We start from the raw sequence: 23,314 nt of genomic DNA on the forward strand, positions 1-23,314 counted from the left end.
GTTGTGGTTTGATACCAGCCCAGGCAATAATGTCTGTCAGCCTCTTTTTTCTAACTAGTCATGAAAAAGCTGGAAAAGAAGCTGTGACTCAAGTGATAGAGCACTAACCTTGAGCAAAAATTCTCAAGGAAAGCACCTAGGCCCTGAGTTCAAGCCCCAGGAATGGCAACCGAAAAAAAAAAGTAATATAATATGGTTGTTTGAGAACTTCATATACTGTTTTATTTTTTCCTGTTGTAATTAACACTACTTTAAGATAGTAAGAACAGATCTATAGGTGAAATATAGGTAGATGATATAGCTATAGATTATACACACACATACGTATATTCTTTAAGTTTCTTTATCTCAACTGGAAGTTCCATGACCGCAGGAGAGTAGGGAATCTCTATTCATTACTGTCCCCTACCTCTCAAAGCAGTACATGTCCCCCCACCTCTCATAGTAGTACCTTTATCCCAATTTTCAGAGTATTTTCTATACCAGAACTGGTACATGGGTATCAGGAGTTAATAAACCACAAATATGACTTATTGGCAGAAGATCAATACTTTATACTTGTTCCTGGTGAGCTCTGTGCCCTACTTAAAATAACCCTATTGAGAAACTAGACCATAACTTTTGATAATTTCGTGTTACCTTTATTCCAGTTTTGCATCTAGTTCGTTCTTCACTTATGTCTTTTGGCCAAATGAATCAATTGTGAGATTTTCTTGTGTTTAATGTTAATGTAGGATGTTCTTATCTTGTTTCTGTAGTTTAAATTTGTGGTGTTTATTGTTTTAAGGTCATTTTTTATAAGATATTCACATCAAGCTTGGTGACTTTTATGTGCTCTGTTCAAATTCAAAGATCTATATGTGTAATTTCTACTGCCAAGGTTTACTCTAACAGAGGTAACTGAAAGGGTATAGCTATATGCCTAATAAAATGATGGTGCAATCTCATAAAGGGTCTCTGGGAAAGGATTATTCCTTATATTGTAAAAATGTTGTTTTTGTTTAAAAATTATCTTTAAGTAGTTGTACAAAGGAGTTGCCATTTAATAAATCATTGTAGGAACACACTATATCTTGATCATTGTCACTCTTTTTAACATTCTTACCCATCCCTCTCCTACACACCTCTTCCCTCACTCTTCTTAATTTGGCAGGATGTACAATGAATATACTTTTGACTGCATTCTCCCTCTCCTCTTCATTTGTGGAATAACAAGTATTCAGCTATAAATGACAGAACTTATTCTGAGTTGTAACGCTTGCTCATCACTATAATCCAACTTTGTCTTTGAATCTTAAGTTTTAATAGCCCATTCAACCTGGATCTTTTAATCACATAAGAAACCTTTCAGTTTCCTAAAATTAGGACCTTGTTTCTTACACTATCTTACTGAAAAAATTTTCTTTAATAGGCCAAATGACCGAAACATCAATTCCTATGTTTTAAAATACCAGAGAAATTGTATAACTGTGGCACATTTCCAAGTGATTTGGGAATAGATTTTATTGAACAAAATATATTAATAGCATGTGACTGTTCTGTAAATTTAAGACTATGGTGATAAAATGTGTGTTGGTTTGCAGATGTAAGGAAGAAAAAACAATTCACTGCAATGAGGTGGTAATAATCAGTTCCTAGAGGGATAGTGGGCTGAAAATAATTTATTGAAACTGCCCTAGATTTCTAAAGACATTTCTGAGTTCCTTTTAGAACATAGCCATTGATTAGGAAGTGTGATTTGAGAGGGCAAAAGAGGCCAATTTTCTTGCAAACAAATTAAGAGATGCATATTGACTGTGGGGAAGTATGTCATCACTGAGAAATCGAAAGCAATGGGACTTCAGGAAATCAATCAGCAATCTAGTCAGATTAGACTTTTTTACTAATAGTGGCTGAAACCCTTTGTGGAATGTATACCTTTTTAATATAGATATATAATAGATTACACATAATATATATTAATAATTAATATGTAATATTATATATGTTTTATGCTTAATCCAGGTCAAACAATAAAATGTGGGACAGGTTACAGGTTACAAGTCTGTATTGTTTGTTTACAGATTAATTAAGTGGTGATGTTGCTTGGAAGCCTTAGTAAATATCTACACTTCCATGGTCATTTTTGTCCTAGTACCCATGTTCTAGCTTGAACATCATTTGAGAAGACATAACTCTTCAAGCTGAGATCAATAAACAGTTTTCTGTCCTTGGTATGTCTTCAATGCATAAAGAGAATAGTATGCTACATTCTAGACAAGACCATTTGAGGTTCGTTATAGTCTAGCTAGCTCTACTCCGAGGCTACATGCCAGCTGATCAAGGTCATTTTCCCCTGACGTAATTATAAGCTATTTCTAAAACATAAAGAGTCTAGCAGGAGAATCAGTGCAATCTTAAGAACATGAAGACTCTTTTGAGTATATTGATATTCTCACAGACCACTGTAGGACTAGAAATGACTTATTTTTCCTTAAAGTATATTTATTTGTTTATACTATCTTTAAGTAGTGGTATAAATGCGCTGCCACTTAACAAAGGAGTTTAAGAATGAAATGCACCTATTTTTAACTTTATGCAAATTTGATAACTCTCATGTTAATTTTTATTTTTTAAAGAAATTATTTCATATAGATATATCTTGACCAAGGGCATTCCTTTCAATATTCCCATCTATCCCTTCCTTACCCACCCTTTTGTTCATTCTTCTTAACTTTGTAGGATATACATTGTTGACCAGAGGGGTTATAGTTACATAAGTAAGGTAATGAGTACATTTGTTTTTAATCACTGTTACCCCATCCCTCATTTTTTTTCCTCCACCCCTCCCTGTCTCTCCCCTCCCCAAGTTGTAAGCATCCCATTTTTTTAAGATAACAAATCAAGCCTGGTGGGGTGCTGGTGGTTCATGCCTGTAATCCTATCTACTCAGGAGACTGAGAACAGAGGATACTGGTTCAAAGCCAGCCTGGGCAGGAAAGTCTGAGAGACTCATCTCCAGAAAACCAGAAGTGGTGCTGTAATTCGAAGTGATTGAGTGCTAGCCTTGAGTTTAAAGGCTCAGGGACAGTGCCCAAGCCCTGAAGCACCCAGACCCTTAGCTCAAGGCCCATGACTACCACCAACAAAAAAAACAACAAATCAAGTGTTTATAATTAGTAAACACCTATTATGTCCCCAATTTTTTATTTGAGAATGGGTCTCACTATATAGCTAAGACTGGCCTTAAACTCACAATCTGCCTGAGTGCTGGGATTATGGGAGTATGGGTTGTCTCCACACTTGGCTACTAAATACTTTAGCATAATTACAGATTCATTTTTTGTATTTTTAAAAAGAAATTTCAAAAAAATTAGAAACTTCAAAATGTAAAACTTTCAGAACTTTTTTGGAAATATCACTTCTATGAACTAAGGATGTGTGAAGCTGTTTATAAAGTAAGAGTGAGGTGGATAGCAAGCCAGTCTTAAATCTTTTTAATTCAACCTAATTTTACTACATATTTAGGGACCAGGTAGTGCTGAATATATCACAATGCACTTGGTACACTCTGTATTCTCAATGTGATTAAGTTCTAGTATACTGTTCATTTAGTACACTATAGTCTCAAAAATCATTTGTGTCATAAATTCATCTGCTTTTGTTATGGAAAAAACTCTCCTATTTCTTTATGTTAATGACATGGGATAATGTAAACAACACTTTGTATGCAGTTTCTTTTCATTTTATTATGTATGCATGATAGCAAAAACAGTAACACATACTGTGTTTGTAATTACAAAGAGCAGAACATATGGAAATACCATAATGAAACCCACTAAAAACTGTCAAATAAAGGGGAGATTTTAAAATATAACAAAGGGAACAAATTGATCAAAGCACATTATATGCATATATAAAATATAACAAAACATCAAACATGCAAAGAAGTAATATATGTGCCAACAGTTAAAATTTTGGTAACATGATGATTTTAGAAAAAAAAAGTTCAGAATTCCACTTGTTAAAATACCAATAACAGGTGTTTATATTAATGAGCACATATTATGTTTTAATTTTGGTTTGAGAAAGGGTCTCAATTACACAACCTTAGCTGCATAGTGAGATTTAAGTCATTATTTACTATTGTTGACCAAATACGTTTCCCATATTTTCTTCTGTTTTGTTTGAAGACCACAAACTAAATACATGCTTCAGCTTCCCTTTGTCCAGGCCCACATCCTTAGCAATGACAGATACTATAAAGTAAATTGTGTGTGTGTGTGTGTGTGTGTGTGTGTGTGTGTGTGTGTGTGTAAAATGTGTATTTGTGGGTGTTGGTAGGCAGTGGAAAATCTATAGTTTTCCTTAAAGAAATTATATAGACTTAGTTTGATAACCAGATAAACACAGAAATGAGTGGAATTTCTATGAAAGATTTGTGAAAATAGAGATTACTCAAAATGTGTTCCTCAAATAAGTTGTGTCCCTATCTTGGGGTTCATTTAACTATCATCTTATATGGTCATATGTACATAGCTTTTGATCTTTTCTGCTTATCTTCGACTTACACTAGTTATTGAAAATAAGAGAAACCCTTAAGTACTTATCTTTATTAATTCTCTTATTAATTTTCACAATTTTGTCATTATTCTTTAATTCTTAATATTCCTTATGTGTTTTCAGTATTGCTTCCAATTGCCAAGTGTCTACTCTGTTTTCCTAACAGGCATCCGGACTCAAGCTGTATACATTTGCAATATCTGATTTTTAACGGCACACTCTTCATCCTATTGACCCAGAGTGAAAATTGATACTCTTATCTGAAGGACTGTTCCCTTGAGTATATTTAAACCAGACCAATCTCTGTGTTTAATCTGGGTTCATCAGGAACCATTAGCCTTGATTGGTTTGTTTTTCTCCCCCTCCATCTCAGAAGTTGATTCTATTGAGTTAACAACTGTTCTCCCCTGAGAATAGCTACCACAAGCTCGTTTCAAGTAATTCCAATATCTCGCTTATAGAAATTGAACTGACCTTTTTTTTCTCCCTTTAGTTTTATTTGAAGAAGTGTAATGAATTCTGTATTTGTTCAGTCTTTGAAGATCTGTGAGGATAAAACAGTCACTTGAATCTCTATCATGTTAGGCTGCTGTTTATCACTGTCTCCATTCCATTGAATTATGCTGTACACTGAAAAAGTAAGCATCAGTTTCTGAAGACTCATAAGTTAGTGCCCAGTAAATCTTCACTCACCATGATTTGACTAAGTTGTGATTTATATTATTTCAAGAGAGAACTAGGCATACATTTCTCTCAGCTTAAACTTATTTTATTGTTTTTAAGTAGTTGTACAAACTAGGTTTTAATTCCACATGATAATTCATAGGTACAATTCATCTTGATCAGTGTAAGCTCTTCCACCATTCTCTGCCATTTCTTTTTTTTTTTAATTGTGAAAATACCATACAGAGGGGTTACAATTACATGGGCAAGGTAATGAGTACATTTCTTATCAAGCATTGTTGCCTCCTCCTTTGTCCCCTCCATTTCTTACAACCTCACCATACTCTTAAGTTAACTGATTCCATTTTCACATATGTACGTTGCATATTACAGTTATATTTTCCTACCCTTCTTATCTCATCCCAAAGGCCCTCTGACAAAACATGTTTCAACTTCCTGGCACCCATTTTGATAAAGTGTAATATTTGAGCTCTGTGAACCACTGCTTTATGTGAGTAATCTTACCTGAAACTAGGAAGTGACTGCAAATTGGCTAAACTATCACAACACATAGCTAGCAGTGATAAACGAGCATCCTTCCTAAAAGAGGAGGCTCTGCTTATCAGAACCTAAAATTAGGGTGTTCACAGGGGTAGGACCTAGAGTTTTAAGGTGGCTCTCAGAGTGTTGGTGCTGATAAAGCTGAGGGATGTGGTAAAGCTGATTCAAAGAAAGAGCAAAGGGAAATAAAATGTAACACCAAACTGTGTAGTTCAGGATGAAATAGCTTCCTGGGTGTCCATGACAAGACTAAAAAGCCAAATAGGAAAAGCAAATCCTTTACCTTTCCAATTTCCTGAGCTGCCTCGACACTCTTTACTAACAGAGTCTAACAATACATTTGATTTCAGAGCTTGTAAAATAATCTGGTTTAAAGCTTTACATTTTTGTCTTTTTCTCTGTCTCTGTCTTTTCTGTCTCTCTGACAGTACTGGTACTACCAGGAAAAGGGGTTCATATTCATTGTAGTATGTAAGTAAAACTGTGAAAGAACTCTTAAGAATAGATTATATTACTTAATAATTTAGTCTGATATTTAATTTTAATATTCTAGAATATTACTAAGGAAGTAAAACAATGAACTGATGATTTCAAGAACTGCAGTTTATGAGGTCCTTGCCCACTTACATAAAAACACTTCATTGGGTTGCTGAAATGCTCAGTTCGAAGTCTCATCAAGATTTTGATATGGTAACTTTGAAGGAGATAATAAGTAAAGATTTTAGGTGTTTTGAATACCTGTGGCTGACATCTTCAAGCAAATACTTGAACTTTTCTGAATCTAATTGCTTACAACTTACATGAAAATTCTGCATCCTTTATAGAGTTTAGAAAGATGAATGCGCTTGAATCAGAAAGCTAGCTTATAAGCTACATGCTAACACAATTCTGTATATTCATTACCATATACTGGATTATTTTTACTATAAATTCACAAGATGAGTTTGTCTGTAGGGTAAGGAGTACACAGGCTTTTTCTAACTTAATTATAATTGGTATGAAACAGTTTTGATAATTACCTTAGTTTCAATATTTTGAATAATCTTCGGTTTCACTTAGAATATTTTAATGAGTAGTTATTGAGGAATGAATACTAGCAATAGCTTAAAAATGATGATTTCTTTTTTTAACCTATTGCTGCGATTATTTCTTTTTTTATTGTGAAAATAACGTACAGAGGAGTTACAATTACATGGACAAGATAATGAGTACATTTCTTATCAAGCATTGTTGCCTCTTTCTTTGTTTCTCCTTTCTATCCATTCCCGTCCTCCCTTACCCTTCTCCCCTCTCCCCCTCCCCCCCCAAAGCTGTAAAGTTCGTTTTTCCACATAACGACTTGAACATCTTATTGTTGCAATGGGTCCACCTGTATTCCTATTTAAACGATTTGTTTTTTCCCTTCCCCTCCACAAATAATATCAACATCAAATACAGTGAAAGCAAGGGTTATACTGTGGGAGAGGGACATACAAAGCAACAAAGAAATCATCTTATAAATATGTTAGAAACACTCACATGAAAGAAAAAAAACATTTGAATACTTATCTTGGGGTTCATTTCAGCTAGCATCAACTTATCTGACCTTCTCTGCTTGTCTCAGACATATGCTAGTTATTGCAAATAAGGGAAACCATGGGCCCTATGTTTCTTTGTGCCTGGCTTACTTCACTTAATATATTTTTTCCAAGTCTTTCCATTTCCTAACAAATGGGGTAATGTTATTCTTTCTGATGGAGGCATAGGATTCCATTGTGTATATATACCACATTTTCTTGATCCATTCATCTACTGAGGGGCATCTGGGTTGGTTCCATATCTTATTTAAGCTCTTACCCTCCTTTTCCTGTCTGAAAATATATCAGCTATATTTAAGACTATATTTTTACTCTATTACAATACAAAAGTTAGTTGTGATAGATTTTTTTTTACATAGTGGATGATAATTTTTATTGAGAAAAGAAAACTCAAGAAGAAAGAATCTCAAGCTACATATTTTTTTAAAGAAATCTTACAACAGATTATTATACAGGCTAATATTATGTGTCGCTAGTTAAATAATTAAGTGCAGAAAACTAATATATTATTACTAACTAATTTTGAAAAAATGTGACAAAGTAAATATCAAGTATTCTAATAACATAAGGTACTTTCCTGTCTGACAAGGCCAACTACACAAGAAACATTTATTGCTTCAGGAGAACAGCAAAATAAAGGTATAGACCTTAAATTCTTCCTTTTTATATTTTATGTTTTAAAAGACATAAAATATAAGACCATAAGATTTAAGAAAAAGAAATATATGATCACACAGTGTTATTTCATGAACCTTCTACAGACTACCTGAAAGTGGGCATTTAAACAATCAATCAACTGGCGTGTGTCTCTCATCTCATCCTCTCTCAGGTTAAATCTAAACTGATTGGAAATAAAAGAACTCCTGGAACTGTTGGAGATGTGAAATTAAATAAAATCTGTGTTGCCAACATCTCCTTGGCAGAGGAGAATGAAAGTGAAATGGCTAAATCAGTTCTCCATGCACCAAAGAAAGTGCTGGTGTAGACAGATGGTGGTTCTGGATGAGGTTAACATAGCTTTGTGTGTGAAAATAACAAATTTGAGTGGACTTCAGTGCTGTATGCACTGTGGATTATGTGGTAAGAGACCACAAGAGAGCTGGACACATCAAGTAATGCTGTGGTACATTTCAACTCCAGAAACCAGACTGAAGGGTCATCACAGTGGATGTCAGTCTAAACAGATGGTGTCAGAAGGCAAGATGCCACCATCTCCCAAGCCATCTTTCCTCTCAGTGACCTAGATATTTATATACAATAGTGAGAAGAATGGGAGAAGGAGGATGAAACTCTAGCCTATTTGGGAATGGCTAAATAATTATTTTGTGTTCTTAGGATTGTGAATTATAGCAGATAGTTTGATTTAGCACAGCTGAACTTGAAAACACTATAGCTACTTCACTAAATCTTTTTTTCCCCCAGACATCAGTAGTTTATTGTTTAGTCCAAACACATTCAAAACGTAAATTCAGCCTCCTCCTGAATATCAGGATTACTGGTGTGTGTCACTAAGCCCAATCCAGAGAAGCTCATTTTTATATATGTCACACACACACACACACAGAGAAACTTAAGGAAACTGGTATATTACATCACCTTAACAGGTTTCCATCATAGTGTCTCTGGATCTATACTATTTTCATCTCCAGTGGGAGATCCTGAGTTTCTCTAGGTTATTATTCTGATGACCAAAAGAAAAGTTTACTTTCTCTATGCCTTTAAATAAAATCTACTCAGTCATGACTCAAAGGATGTTTTCAAGGGATAGTCAAAAAGAAACTGATTCCTAATTAAAATCTAAGTAGTAATGTTTTGTGGTATAATTCCTTTGCAGAGCAACAACTAAATTTCTCTCAACAACACCCTCAGTGGAGATAACTTGACTGGAAGGTGGAGAGGGTGATTCATTTGCAATGGGCATGCTGAGACATTATTATTGAAATAGAGGCCAGGGGAGAGGTAACTCATTCCTTCTGGCCACCATCAGAGCTTGCAGACAAGGTCTCAATTATGAGCCCCTAGTGTATATTCCATCTGCTTACTGTTTCTATGTTTTATTTGCTTTCTCATCTATTTTTCCACAAAGGTGACCAAAGATTTGATAGACATGATGATTCTTAGTGGTTTTATGTTGAGAAATAGACGAAATTAAAGAAAAGCTTGATAAGTTATGTAGGACTCTAGCTATTCACACACAGTGAGACCAAAGGAGAATATTATTAGGGGAGGATCACAAAAGTACAATGCTCTTGTGCTTCTTATCATAGAAAATAATATGTATCAAAATGAACTCCAGGAAATGGAAAGAAAGCAAAATCTACAAACTGTACTTAGATATTATAGGCTGAGTTCTAACAAGCTTCAAAAACAAATGTAATATTGATAGGTATCGCATTGAATTTGTAGATAGCCTTGGGAAGTACTGCCATTTTCACTATGTTGATCTTTCCAATCCAGGAGCATGGGAGTTTTTACCACTTTCTAAGTTCTGTTTTGATTTTCTTTTTCAAGTTTTTAAAGTTTTCATCATAGAGGTCCTTCACTTCTTTGGTTAAGTTAATTCCTAGGTATTTTATTTTTTGTGGGGCTATTACAAATGGAGTTGCTTTCCTAATTTCAGCCACAGGTGGACCCACTGCAACAATAAGACCTACAAGTTGTATGTCGAAAATGAACTTTACAACTTTGGACGGGGGGGGGGGGGGGGGGAGGAGGGTTGGGTTGGGTGGGGGGAGAAGGATGGCATGGGAAGGGGAAACAAAGGAGGAGGCTGCAATGCTTGATAAGAAATGTACTCATTATCTTGCCCATGTAATTGTAACCCCTCTGTACAGTATTTTCACAATAAAAAAAAACAAATGTAAAAGTTGAAACCTTGATCTTTCATTTTTCATTTGAAACTATACTGGAGTTTTTCATGAAAGGAATTCTGGAAGTGTCTTTTCCTGCTACTTAGTGTTGTATAGATTCCTTTATATTGCTTTCAAATCTCATTCCTAACTTCAATAATATATAAACATATCAACACATCTAAACCTTAGAATAGAAAGAAAGGACATTTCTTTCTATCTGTGTTGTAACTCTAAGTCTTGGAAAGGATTCACAGTAAAGGAAACATGATTTTATGAAGTAAATTTAATTCATCAAGTGAAAATAATGAGGATTTTGTTCAGGTAGAAAATTCACCAGCCTATATAACCAAACTTTCATTTAACAAATATCTACTAAACACATACAATGGAAAGAGTACTGATCTAGACACACAAGAGATTTATATCCCAGTAGAGTGAACAGACAGTATATAATAAGTTAAAATAAAACTCAATACTTGATAAATATTATGAAAGAATTGTGCAGGTTTACTTGTGGAATAATTGAATCTTGATTTGGATAAATGGCAACCTTATATAACAAGGAGGAGAGAGCCATGGGAGCTTGCACTGACAAGCTTTGGAAGCAAAAGCCATATTAGATGAACAAACATTCCACTGGACCCAAGCACATTGGATGAGGGTAAGGCAGCAAGAGAGAAAGGAGTTTAGGGAGGCAGTTATGGGTTGTCATAATCAATATGAGGAAAATTAGATTTTTTAAAGAAGCTATGGGAACTTGTTGAAGGGTTCTAAGAGTATGAAATAATTTTTGATAATCCTTATTTGGTAAAATCAGTGGTTAAATAATAATGTATCTGAAACTTCTTTTAAAAAGAAAAAAGAAAACATTCGGAGTGGTGTTAGGAAATGGAGACCAGTGGGTTTTAGGTCAAACAGGGTTTATCATAAGTGTGAGAATTGTTTAAGATTTGTACATGGAGATAATTATACTATTAGTTCCACTTTATATATTTGAAAATTTTCATAGTAAAAATATTGACAAATGTGCAAAGGCATCACTTTACCCATGGATGTGAAAATATAGTCTAGTGCTCACATTTAGATGTGTAAATACTGATAATATACTCTGGTAGGAAACTGGAATTCAGGAACATGGACTGGGTATAGCAATTAGAAAAAGCACTGACAATTAATTAATGGTCCCATTTTAGGTGTGGTAAAAGATGTTTATTACACATTCAGCAGGAATTATTAAGTATCTCCACTGTACTTACGAACCCTGAGTTCAGAGAGGAGATTCAAGATGTCAATTTGTTCAAAAGTATTTGCCTTCTTTCAACTCTTGCCGTCTTCTCCTTGGTGCTGAATTACTCAGCCCATTTCTTTGAGTTTTGCCACATGGATGGCTTTGGATAATAGGATATGGGCGGATGTGAAATTCATAGTCTGAGTAAAAGTTGCAAGTGACAGTTTGCATGCCTTAGATTTCCCTTTTTACCTGATCTCCACCATGAAAGTGACATGAATGCATAATTTCCTAATCTTGAGACCTGGGGCCTGGGTTGACAAGCCCCATGATACTGAACTGCTCTAGTTGAGTCTGCCAGAGATGTGGAACTCCAGTAGTGCCCCCAAGAAATATGTGGTACTGAAAACCTTAAAGATATTAAAGTTATTTCTTACCACAGCTGACTGCCATAGTGATGGATGGCGACACAAATCTGAGAGTCTCACTTGCATACTGATTATCCTTAAGCCTCAGGATTAGGGGAGATGATCTAATGGAGATGGTTATTCCCAATTTATATATTTTATGTTGAAAAGTAACTTGAACTGAACAAAACAAAGCAATAAACACAACTTATCCCGAACTAATAAATCCCTAGAAATGTATTTGTCCAGGAGTGTTTATTCGTTGATTTCTACTTTAAAAATTATAAAATGGAAATTTTAAACCAGTTTTGATAACTTTTGGATATATATATACCAACCTAAAAAATGTGAAAGGCCCAATAAAATTATGCTTCACCCTCTGATCATCATACAATATCACAAAGTTTATGTAAATTTTCCCAAATTTTATAGTATAGTTGAAAGTGTAGTAAAGATATTATCTGGAATGAATTGACATCTCCTAAATATAAGTTACTTGTTTTAAAACATAATAAAAATGAGCTCAAATTGCATTGTTTCCTGGTATAAATTTTATTTCCCAAAATATATTAAGCTTTGCTTTAATTGGATGAAATAAGGCATTTCTAAATTGATGATAAATGTTACTTTAAAATGCACATGAAATTATGTTCCCAGTAATTTGTCAAATTATTATGGAAATTTCACATTTCCACAATAATTTGCTTAATTTGCATTTAGTGTAAGAGTCCTTCCATAAACTACCTACATCATTTCCACTTCCAGTTTTTCTTTTCTAAGTAATTGCATAAATGTCTACAGGCATTTATATTTTTCCTTATAAGTACCCCAAAAAAATCATAGAGTAGGTTGGTAAGTTTGCTAGAAAATTTTTCTTTGGCCAACACAACTCTATTTTTATTTTATATATATATTTATTTTAAAGATGGTGAACAGAGGGTTATAGTTATATAAGTAACATAATGAATACATTTCTTTTTAAACTCTGTTAGCCCCTCCTCATTTTCTCTTGCTTACCTTTCCCTTACCTTTCCCCCAAGTTGTAAAGGTCATTTCCAACATAGTGTCTAGTGAGATAATTGTTGCATTAGTTCATCCTTTGTCCTGCTGTTTCAGTGATTCCCTTTTTCTTCCACGGATGAGATAAAACTTATACTCAAGACAAAGGGAATAGAAAACTAAAACGGAAAAAAACATAGAAATAACTGAATATATAACATAAGAAGCCCTGTTTCCAATTCTTGGAGTTCATATTAATATGCTTCATTATATATGGTCATATGCACTTAGCGATTGGGCCATTGTGATCTCCTGTAAGGAATATCATATACATATTCTAGTTATTACAAATGAGAGAATCCATGGGGGGGAAGCTCTATGTGTAGTCTTTTGAGGAACCTCCATACTGTTTTCCACAGTGGTTGAACAAGTTTACATTCCCACCAACACAGTAGTGGCATTCCCTTTTGGCCACATCCCCTCCATTATCGGTCATGATTAGATTTCTTGATAATGACACTTCTAACAAGGGTTAGGTGGAGTCTCAATGTAGATTCGATTTGCTTTTCTCCTATGGCCACAGATGTTGAGCATTTCTTCATGTATCTATTGGCTTACTTCACTTAGAAGGGCTATAATGAAGAACCATTGCAACAAGGATACCCACAGGACAGTATATTGGAAACGAACTTTACAGCTGGGAGAGGGGAAATAGGGTGGGGGTAGAGGATTGGAGTAGGTGGTGGAAGGAAGGGATAGTAGGACAACAACAAGGAAGGGAAGGGGTAACAATGATCGACAAGTAATGTACTCATTGCCTTACACATGTAACTGTAATCTCTCTGTACAGTATCTTTACAATAAAATAGAAAGTAAATAAATAAATAAATGAGAAATCTAAGAACAGATGTTGGACGGGATGCGGGCAAAAGGGAACCTTATTGCATTGTCGGTGGGAGTGTAAACTTGTTCAACCACTCTGGAAAGCAGTATGGAGGTTCCTATGTTCTTTCCCCACGGTATAACCCCTGTTTTCACTGTATGTGACCTCGGTGCCCTGCATCTTGTATATACATTTTTCTAATTTGGGGAGGGAAAGGGAAATAACAAAATGCTGAAACAAGGATACAGGTGGACCCATTGTAACAATGAGATGTACAAGACACTATGTTGAAAACAAACTTTACAACTTGGCAGCAGGATTGGGGGGTTATGGGGAAGGAGGAGGGGAGGGAGTGGAAGGAGGCGGCGGAGAGGTGAGGAGGGGGGAGGGAAGGGATGGTATGGGAAAAACAAAGGAGGAGGTAACAATGCTCGGTAGGAAATGTATTCACTACTTACTCATGTAACTGTAACCCCTTTGTACACTATTTTGTACAATAAAAAAACATTTAAAAATAGACTACACATAGAGCTCCCCTATGAACCAGTAATCCCACTTTTGGGCATTTACCCTAACGATCAAACAAGACCATACTAAAGCTACCAGCACAACTATATTTATCGCAGCATTATTTACCATAGCTAAGATATGGAACCAACCTAGATGCCCCTCAGTAGATGAATGGATCAAACCAATGTTTATATATATAATGGAATTCTATTTCTCCATCAGAAAAAAATGACATTACCCCATTTGTTAGGAAATGGAAAGACCTAACATCATTTTGTACACAGAACACAACTCTTTTTGATTTTCATGTTACATTATGTCCTTTGTTTCTCTCAACTATGGTTTTAATTTTATTATTATCAATTAGTACATCTTTTAAAGATATTCTTTCTTTTATTCATATTATTTATTTATTTATTCTTTTTTTTTTGTCTGTCATGGGTCTTGAACTCTGGCCTGGGTGCTGTCCCTGAGTTCTTCAGCTCAAGGCTAGCACTCTACCACTTGAGCCACAGTGCCACTTCTGGCTTTTTATGGTGGTTAATTGGAGATAAGAGTCTCACAGATGTTCTTACCTGGGCTGGCTTTGAACTGCGGTCCTCAGAGCTCAACATCCTGAGTAGCTAGGATTACAGTTGTGATTCATCGGTGCCTGGTTTCTTATTCATTTTTATGACATACGTTAGACTTCCTTTTCTTTCTTTGTTCCTGTAATTATTTAAAAATCTTGGATATAATACTGAAAAGTGACCTCATAATCCACTATTATAGTGCACCCTATTTAAGTTTGATTGTTGGCACAACTTGTTGCAATCCCTTGTTTCCCCATAAAACTTTATCAGAAATATTTCAGAAAATTAAGAATATATTTGGGATGTCAGCCATTATTATATATTTCCAGCTATTTCATTTCTTAACAACAATTATAATCATCATTTATAAATGTTTATTGTGTTCAGTAATTATTCTAAAAATTAACAAATCTTTTAATCTCAATATCACTTTATTATTTTATTTTATTACATGAATCCCCATATTGCTGTATTATATTATTTATTACTTTATTTACTGGGTTTCTGGATTTGGAACTCAGGGCCCACCTGATAGTTCAGCTTGCTTGCTCAGATGCTGTTCTGCCTCTTGGGACATGCCTTCAGTCCCCAATATCATCTTATTAAGAAGTTCTGGTAGTATTCCTGATTAACAAATTAAGAATATGGTTAGACAATTTGCCTACTGGCATGCACCTAACAAGTAGGGGACAAAATTTAAACTTATTTGACCTTGTGTAAAGCCTAAGTACTAACATATGTTATATGTAGTCTCTATTAATCATAGTAGGTTAGCAACTGTACCAAACTATATCCAAAACTCAGTAATTCAGTAAAGTAAAATTTTATATCTAATTCATATTATAGTTTAATCTGATGATTGTCATGTAATATCTTCAGGCTTTTTCTGTCTAGATAGAGTGGATATCTGGATATTTATAATATTATTTGAGAAGCATAAAAATTATCAACTTAAAATTAGCACAATATTTTGGTTAAATAATTAATCCAGGTATTTTGGCCTTCAATTTGTATTTAGCATGTTTTGAGATAAACTGATGGTCTAGATTGCCTTTTTCATTATTGCTAACACTTTACAGACTAGACACACATGTTTGTTTTACCCTTCCACAGCAACAAGAACAAAAATAATTATTTGTTCATTTCCCTTGGAAAGTCTACACTTTTCATCAAATTTCTTTTATTTATAGTTTCTACTTTTGAGATGCCATGCAACTTAAGCTCTCCTTACTATCCAGTGTATCTGCCACCAGTGTTGTGATAACTTTGCTTTGATCATTGTTCTAATCCTACATCTTGAGTTTAACACATCTATTTGTATCATTGACTCTTGGAGTTATTTCTTCATACTATAATTTTTAAATCTTTATCTGAGATTCATTTCTTGTGCAGATCATTGATCATGGACATGTATATGAAGAATGGATTGGGGTTATCTGTGTTGTCAAAACATTGCCAACCCTGTCTGTACTTATTGGAGGCAAGGTCATCTACATCACTCTCATGCATCTTTGCTCTCTATCATTGGATTGTTGTAGTTTTGCCACAATGTTCCAACACTTATTCTATACATAGACTCTGAGCCTCTCTTGTACTGACTTTCCTCTTGCACTGACTGTCCTCTGAGTCACCACATACAAGAAGATGGGCATACAATGAAAATTATACATATCCTATATATTGGATATACACATATCCAATAGATCCATCGTATCATATTCATCATATATTTGGATAGCTATATATCCAAGATATGAGATATGTATGTATATACATATATAAATGTATATACATATATCTTCCATATTGGATGTTGCTTGTTTGTCCTTCAAAATACATAGTATTAAGATTCATTTAATAAAAATTTATGCTGTTATGTATAAAGGCCCTAGATTTATTAAATTTTAAATTTTGTTTGCAATTGCCTTGTTCAGGACAGACCAAATGTTTTCCTGGGCATTATATTCCCCATCATTTATCTAGAGTCTTTGCTTTTCTCTAGAACTACAAAATTCAATATGATGGTTATTAGCCACATACAGCTTTTACTAATAACAATAGAATTTCAGTTACACTTCTACTGGGGCCATATTTTAGTTGGTCAGTCACTCCATTTGAATTAATCTCATTTTTGATAATGCAGTTATTTAACGTTTTCATTATTACAAAAAAATGGTGGGATGCTCTGACCTAGAGCTTCTTGATCTTTCTTTGGTCTTGGTTTCAAGTTTGCATATGAGAAAGAATTTTGTGAACCAGGCTGAGGTCCAGTCTAGTCATGTCTATGAACTCAGAGAAGTTTCTGTACCTAAATGCAGGAGAAGCTCAGCTGCATTTAGGAAATATTTGCCAAATAATTATTAAACACTTATTTAGACATTTGAATTGCATTTTCAACTCTTCACAAGAAATTTCTTTTTTGAGATTATGGTATTGCTTAACTAGTAATCACTTGGAGAGGAATTTCTTTCTATAGCTCCTGGAATAGAACTTGTTTGATCAAAAAAATGTGAGGTAAAGTGATGTTATCCTTATTTAGAAGAGAGTCTCAAAAAGCATATTCTACTATTCATCTTTTCAGGAGAATCTGAACTCTACTATGAAAGAAATATGCCTCAGTGTCTTCCATGTGAGGTTGCAGAATGAGGCAAATAGAATGATCTTGCCCTAGCTAACCTGCAAACTCACAGAAGGATGAGTAAGAAAACAATTTATATTCTATAATTTTTTATTCTGAGATTTAATGGGTAGTTGTATGTAGTAAACTCTAACACAGTTCTGAAGCAGAAGCTATTGTAAAGAAATGTAGAGTCAAGATGGTTAAGTACCCAATATTATAGTCAGTTAGTAAAGAACTAGGATTTAAACTAAGACCCTCTATTGATAATATATTTATCCTTAACCATTATAGCATTCTGACTTCAAGCAATTTTATCATTGTCAGGGACAAAGACATAGTCTGTTGAACAATTTTGTTATTAATAATTTAATTGCTTAACTACAATTTTTAGCTTTTCTTATCTGTAAGTCTATTTTACATGTGTATGCCTGCAAACCTATTTGTAATATGCAAACCTATGTGTAATAAATGTATGTTATTACATATGTGTAATAATGAATTATACATATATAATAATATTACATATGTGTAATAGTGAAAAAAATGTTACAATGTTCTAAAGACGTAAGTTTCTTCAAATGAATTTGCAGTAAGTTCCTCCTTTTGATAAGTGAGTTCTCGAAATTTATAACAAAGAGGAATGCACACACTGCAGGAGCTCAGGTAACTTCTCTTCCAAGTTAGACCTGAACAATATTCTCAATAATTGGCGACTTTTGGCAAGACTTCAAAAGGCACATTTAATTCTCATTTCTATTACTGAAAACAGAACTAGTTATTGGTTAAGTGGCATATGGTTGGGAAAGAAAAGATGAGATCTTACAAGCACAATTTTAGTTTGTTACAATTATATCAGAAGATCTATTGTCAAATAATAACTCTCATTCATATTTTTGGTTATTTTTTCTTATTTTGATGGGTTAATGTTAGAGAAATGACTATTATTGTAATGTAACTGGTAGTATGGAAAATTAATGAGTTAAGTGCAAGAAAAATATGCATAATTGAGAAAATATGTATGTAGCTGTGATGGAGGAGTACAGTTGAAAAGGGCCAGTTATATAACTAGTAACATAGTGTATGCAAAGCATGTTGAAAATGAATGTGTAAGCCTCCAAAAGTATCTTGTTTTAGTGTAGTTTTCCATTTGTGTTTCTTTATCCTTTTTGGATTTTTGTTGTCCTAGTAAGTTACTGTATAACTCTATAACCATTGAAGTTAGGAAGAATTTAATAGAATGGCAACTGAATATGTATGGAAACTGAATATGTATCTAGTGTCACTGCAGTCTTAATATTGAATGGGTGGTCCATAGACAATACACATTGCCATCACCAGGGAGATTGTTATGTTTAATTACTCATCATATTCAAGAATGACTAAATCAAAATATTTATCTTAATAAAGCTTCAACTTTTGATGAATAACAGAAAAATAATTATTCATCATTTTCACTCATCTGCCCTTTCATTTTCTTAATTTTGTTGGCTATATATTAGTTTCTTGACTACACCACCTTGTTTAATGGCAATGCCTTATAAAAAAACTAAAATGGGGGGCTGGGAAGGTGCCTCAGTGGTAGAGCTCTTGCTTTGCATGCTCAAGGCCCTGGGTTCGATTCCTCAGCACCACATAAGCAAAAAGAAAAAAGGCGGAAGTGGTGCTGTGGCTCAAGTGGTAGAGCGCTAGCCTTGAGCTGAAGAGCTGAGGGACAGTGTCCATGCCCAGAGTTCAGGCCCCCACGACCGGACCCAAAAAAAAAAACTAAAATGGGGGGGATGGAATGAGTGACACTGATCAAGACTCATTGTACTCATGAATTGACAAGTTGGATTTAAACCCCTCTGTTCAACTACTTAATGATTATAAAACTTGAAAATCATAATTATAGAGAGAACATATTCAGAAATCATCAAATTAAAATGTTGTTAATCAGGTTGAGTTTCTATGCAACCAGAAGGAAATGGTTTATTTCCATCACTAACTAGACCAGAGGAGAGGCTTTTTATCTATTTAAATGTTCAAAATAGAGGTGAAAATTTAGCCAACTCACTATTATTTTTCTAGTTACATTCCAATTTTCAGATTAGCATATGTTAAAGTAGTGTTGAATTCACAAAAAATGGAAATCTTATCAACTTTCCTTGACTGTAACTTTAATCAAAGCATAATTTACAAATAAATTGAATAGCTTTGGGAATTAGAACACAATTAACATTAATATCAGTAATGTGCTAAATTTTTTTACTTTCTGTTGACTTTAGGAAAATTCAGCATGTAATATATTCAAAAGAATGAAATTAAGTACTGCTATTTGATGTTTTAATTCATGATCTTATGCCAAAATACATGTTTGTTCAAGTAATGCTCAAATTAAAATTGGTATAAATTCTTTTTTTTAATTTTTTGTGAATTGGTATAAATTCTCACAAATTATTATGGGATTCATGTGTGGCTGAATACCTATAATAAATACACAGATGAAATGCTAAATGTAATAGAGAATATAATGAAATACTTGAAATATTTTCTTTTGCTGAGGATCTTTGTAAGACCAGTTGTATCCTTGTTCAAATAGGTTTAATTTATTTTTAAATGGTTACAATTGAGTCAGAATATCTATTGTCAAGTAAAACTTTCTCATTCATATTTTTGTCTATTTTTATTATTGTGATGTGTTATTGTTAGAGAAATAAACTCTTATTTTTTATTTAAATAATTTTTTTATTGTGAAAATACTGTACAGAGGGTTTACAGTTACATGAGCAAGGTAATGAGTACATTTCTTATCCAGCATTGTTGCCTCCTCCTTTGTTTTACCCTACCATTCCTTCTCTCCAACATCCTCAGCTTACCCCTCCCGCCCCCCTCCCTCCTGCCCCCGCCTAAATCGTAAAGTTCGTTTTTCAGCATAGCGTCTTGTACATATCATTGTTGCAATGAGTCAATCTGTATCCCTATTTAAACAATTTGTTTTTCCCTTCCCCTTCCCAAATTATACCAACATCAAATACAGTGAAAACTGGGGTTATACCGTGGGGGAGGGACATACAAAGCAACAAAAAAATCACATGGTACCTTATAAATACGTTAGAAATAATAGCAAGGAAGAAAAAAAAACACTTGTGTCCCTATCTTGGGGTTCATTTCGCTTAACATCATCTTATCTGACCTTTTTTGATTGTCCCAGACATATACTAGTTATTGAAAATAAGGGAAACCATGGGACTTATGTTTCTTTGGGCCTGGCTTACTTCACTTATATATCACCCTGCACCAGAATGAACTCCAAATGGATCAAAGACCTTGGTGTCAAAACAGACACCCTGAAAACATTACAGGACGGAATAGGAGAAATCCTAGTTCTCCTTGGCACATGCCGAAATTTTCTTAATAGAGACCCAGAAACACAACAAATCAGAGAAAGGTTGGACAAATGGGATTGCGTGAAGCTGCAGAGCTTCTGCCTGGCAAAGGACATAGCTAGCAAGATCAATAGACTTGGGAGAAGATCTTCACTAGTCATACAATGGACAAGGGTCTCATATCTAAAATATACTTGGAACTCAAAAAATTAAATCTCCCAACAACAATCCTTAAAGAAACAACTTCCTGATAAGTAAGTGGGCTAAAGACTTAAAGAGAAACTTTTTTGAGGAGGAAATAAGAATGGCCAATAGATATATGAAAAAATGCTCAACCTCTCTAGCCATAAAAGAAATGCAAATCAAAACAACATTGAGATTCCACCTCACCCCAGTTAGAATGGCTGTAATCAAGAATGATGCTGGAGGGGATGTGGAGAGAAGAGAACCCTATTGCATTGTTGGTGGGAGTGTAAGCTTGTTCAACCACTTGGGAAAGTAGCATGGAGGTTCCTCAAAAGACTCCACATAGAGCTCCCCTATGATCCAGCAATCCCACTTTTGGGCATTTATCCAAATGATCACAAACAAAACCATACTAAAACTACCAGCACAACTATGTTTATTGCAGCATTATTTACCATAGCTAAGATATGGAACCAACCCAGATGCTTCTCAGTAGATGAATGGATCAAGAAAATGTGGTATATTTACACAATGGAATTCCATGCCTCCATCAGAAAAAATGACATTGCCCCATTTGTTAGGAAATGGAAAGACTTGGAAAAAATTATATTAAGTGAACTCTATTATTATTAAGTGATATTTATTTTGTACAGGCATTTTATTTTGTTTCAACCTCTTGTTCATTGTGGCTCTCTAGTATTTCTTCTTTCCTCATATACTTTTTGTCTGTTTTAGTTTCTATGATGATTGCTATTTAGTAAATCTGAAGGAGCTACTCATATATAAATACAACTGGTAAAGAAAAGACTGGTACCAATTAGTATTTCTAAAATGAAGATGGGCCTGAAAACATGCAAAACTTTCATATAGCCAGTCACCATCTGTCCAAACTCTAAACCTGTGCAATAATTTGTTTGCAAATAAATTTCTTTGCACCCCCTTCTCCTCCTCCTTCTCTTCTTTCTCCTCTCCTCCTCCTCCTCCTCTTCCTTCTTCCTCCTCCTCTTCTTCTTCTTCTTCATTCTTCTTCCTACTTCTTCTGTTACATCTGCCTTCTGACACCATAATTTTAAGGACATCAGGAAAATTCTTTGCTTATATCTCACTAAGAATGAATTTTAAGAAGACAAATATAATTAACATTCATATATGAATCACTTAAACTTTCATATGGTTAGCATATGTGAACCATATTGATCTAGAGAGAAATAGTTCTTAGGAAAAAATGTATGATGGTTTCAGTGAGAAATGTCCCTGGGAAAGCACAGGAGTACATGGGGAAGTTACTGGTGCATCTATAAGAAAATAATTTTCCCAAATAGCAGCATTCACCAGAAACTGAAAAAGGCAAGAAAATACAGTCTCCTTTAGTCTTGAAAGCAATATGAGTCTATCAACTCCTCCATTTTATATTTCTCATCTCCAAAATGAGGAGAGAACAAATTTCTGTTGTCTTAATACACTGAGTTTGTGTTGACTTATCATCTAAATCCTAAAGAAAGAAAGAAATCGTTTTGTGAAAGAATTCCAAAATTGAGTGACATTGGTACAATACTTTGGCAAGGTAAGAGTTTGTTCTCTGCACTTTTTCTCAGACCCAGGATTTGTTCACCAGGTGTTTTTGTCATTATTAAACAACTGTTAGCACCTGAAAAAGGACAAGGGCTGTTGATGATGAAGCAGGCTGTAGTTAGCCATGTATGGAAGTGCTATGGACCACATGTACTCCCACACATATGCATATAATCAGATGGCATCAAACTCCTCAAAAGGATGCAAGAAAACAATGCAGTTTTCCTGAATGCCAGTAAAGCAGGTGTATTTGGTGAACACATAGCATTTTTTATGCCAGAGTCTACCTTTCCAATATGAAATAATGTTCACACTTTTACTTTGGCATACATCTCCAGTGCACCACACAAGCCAAGCAGTCATTGTTTCTCTAAGGTTTGATCTTCAAATATTGAATCCTTCTCTCCAATGGGGCTAGCATCAAAAAAGATTATTTACCTTTTCCTCAAAGGCAAACTGTGGCATTATAGGTTTGTGTGGTAACATTGAGGTCCAGAAAATAGACACCAATAAAGAAAATTCTGGTACCTGCTTGGCAAATATTGTGCAGGCTGTCAATCCTAGAGGAATATAAAGTTTCTTAATTAGGTCCTAATTGCACTTGCTGGGGAAGTGAAATTTCCTACTTGTGTTTTATGTCCTCCTAGTAATTTTTCCCTGTCTGACTAAGTAGAGACAGGGAAACATTGTGTATAGGTTGTGCCCAGGTTTTATAGCTTACTTCTTAGTCTGATGGTCAAAAGTACACCACTGCCCACACAATCTTGTATTGTTTTA

This window comes from Dipodomys merriami, unplaced genomic scaffold, assembly GCF_024711535.1.
Source record: "Dipodomys merriami isolate MVZ:Mamm:240054 unplaced genomic scaffold, mDipMer1.0.p SCAF_1, whole genome shotgun sequence".
In the NCBI taxonomy this organism is placed as follows: Eukaryota; Metazoa; Chordata; class Mammalia; order Rodentia; family Heteromyidae; genus Dipodomys; species Dipodomys merriami.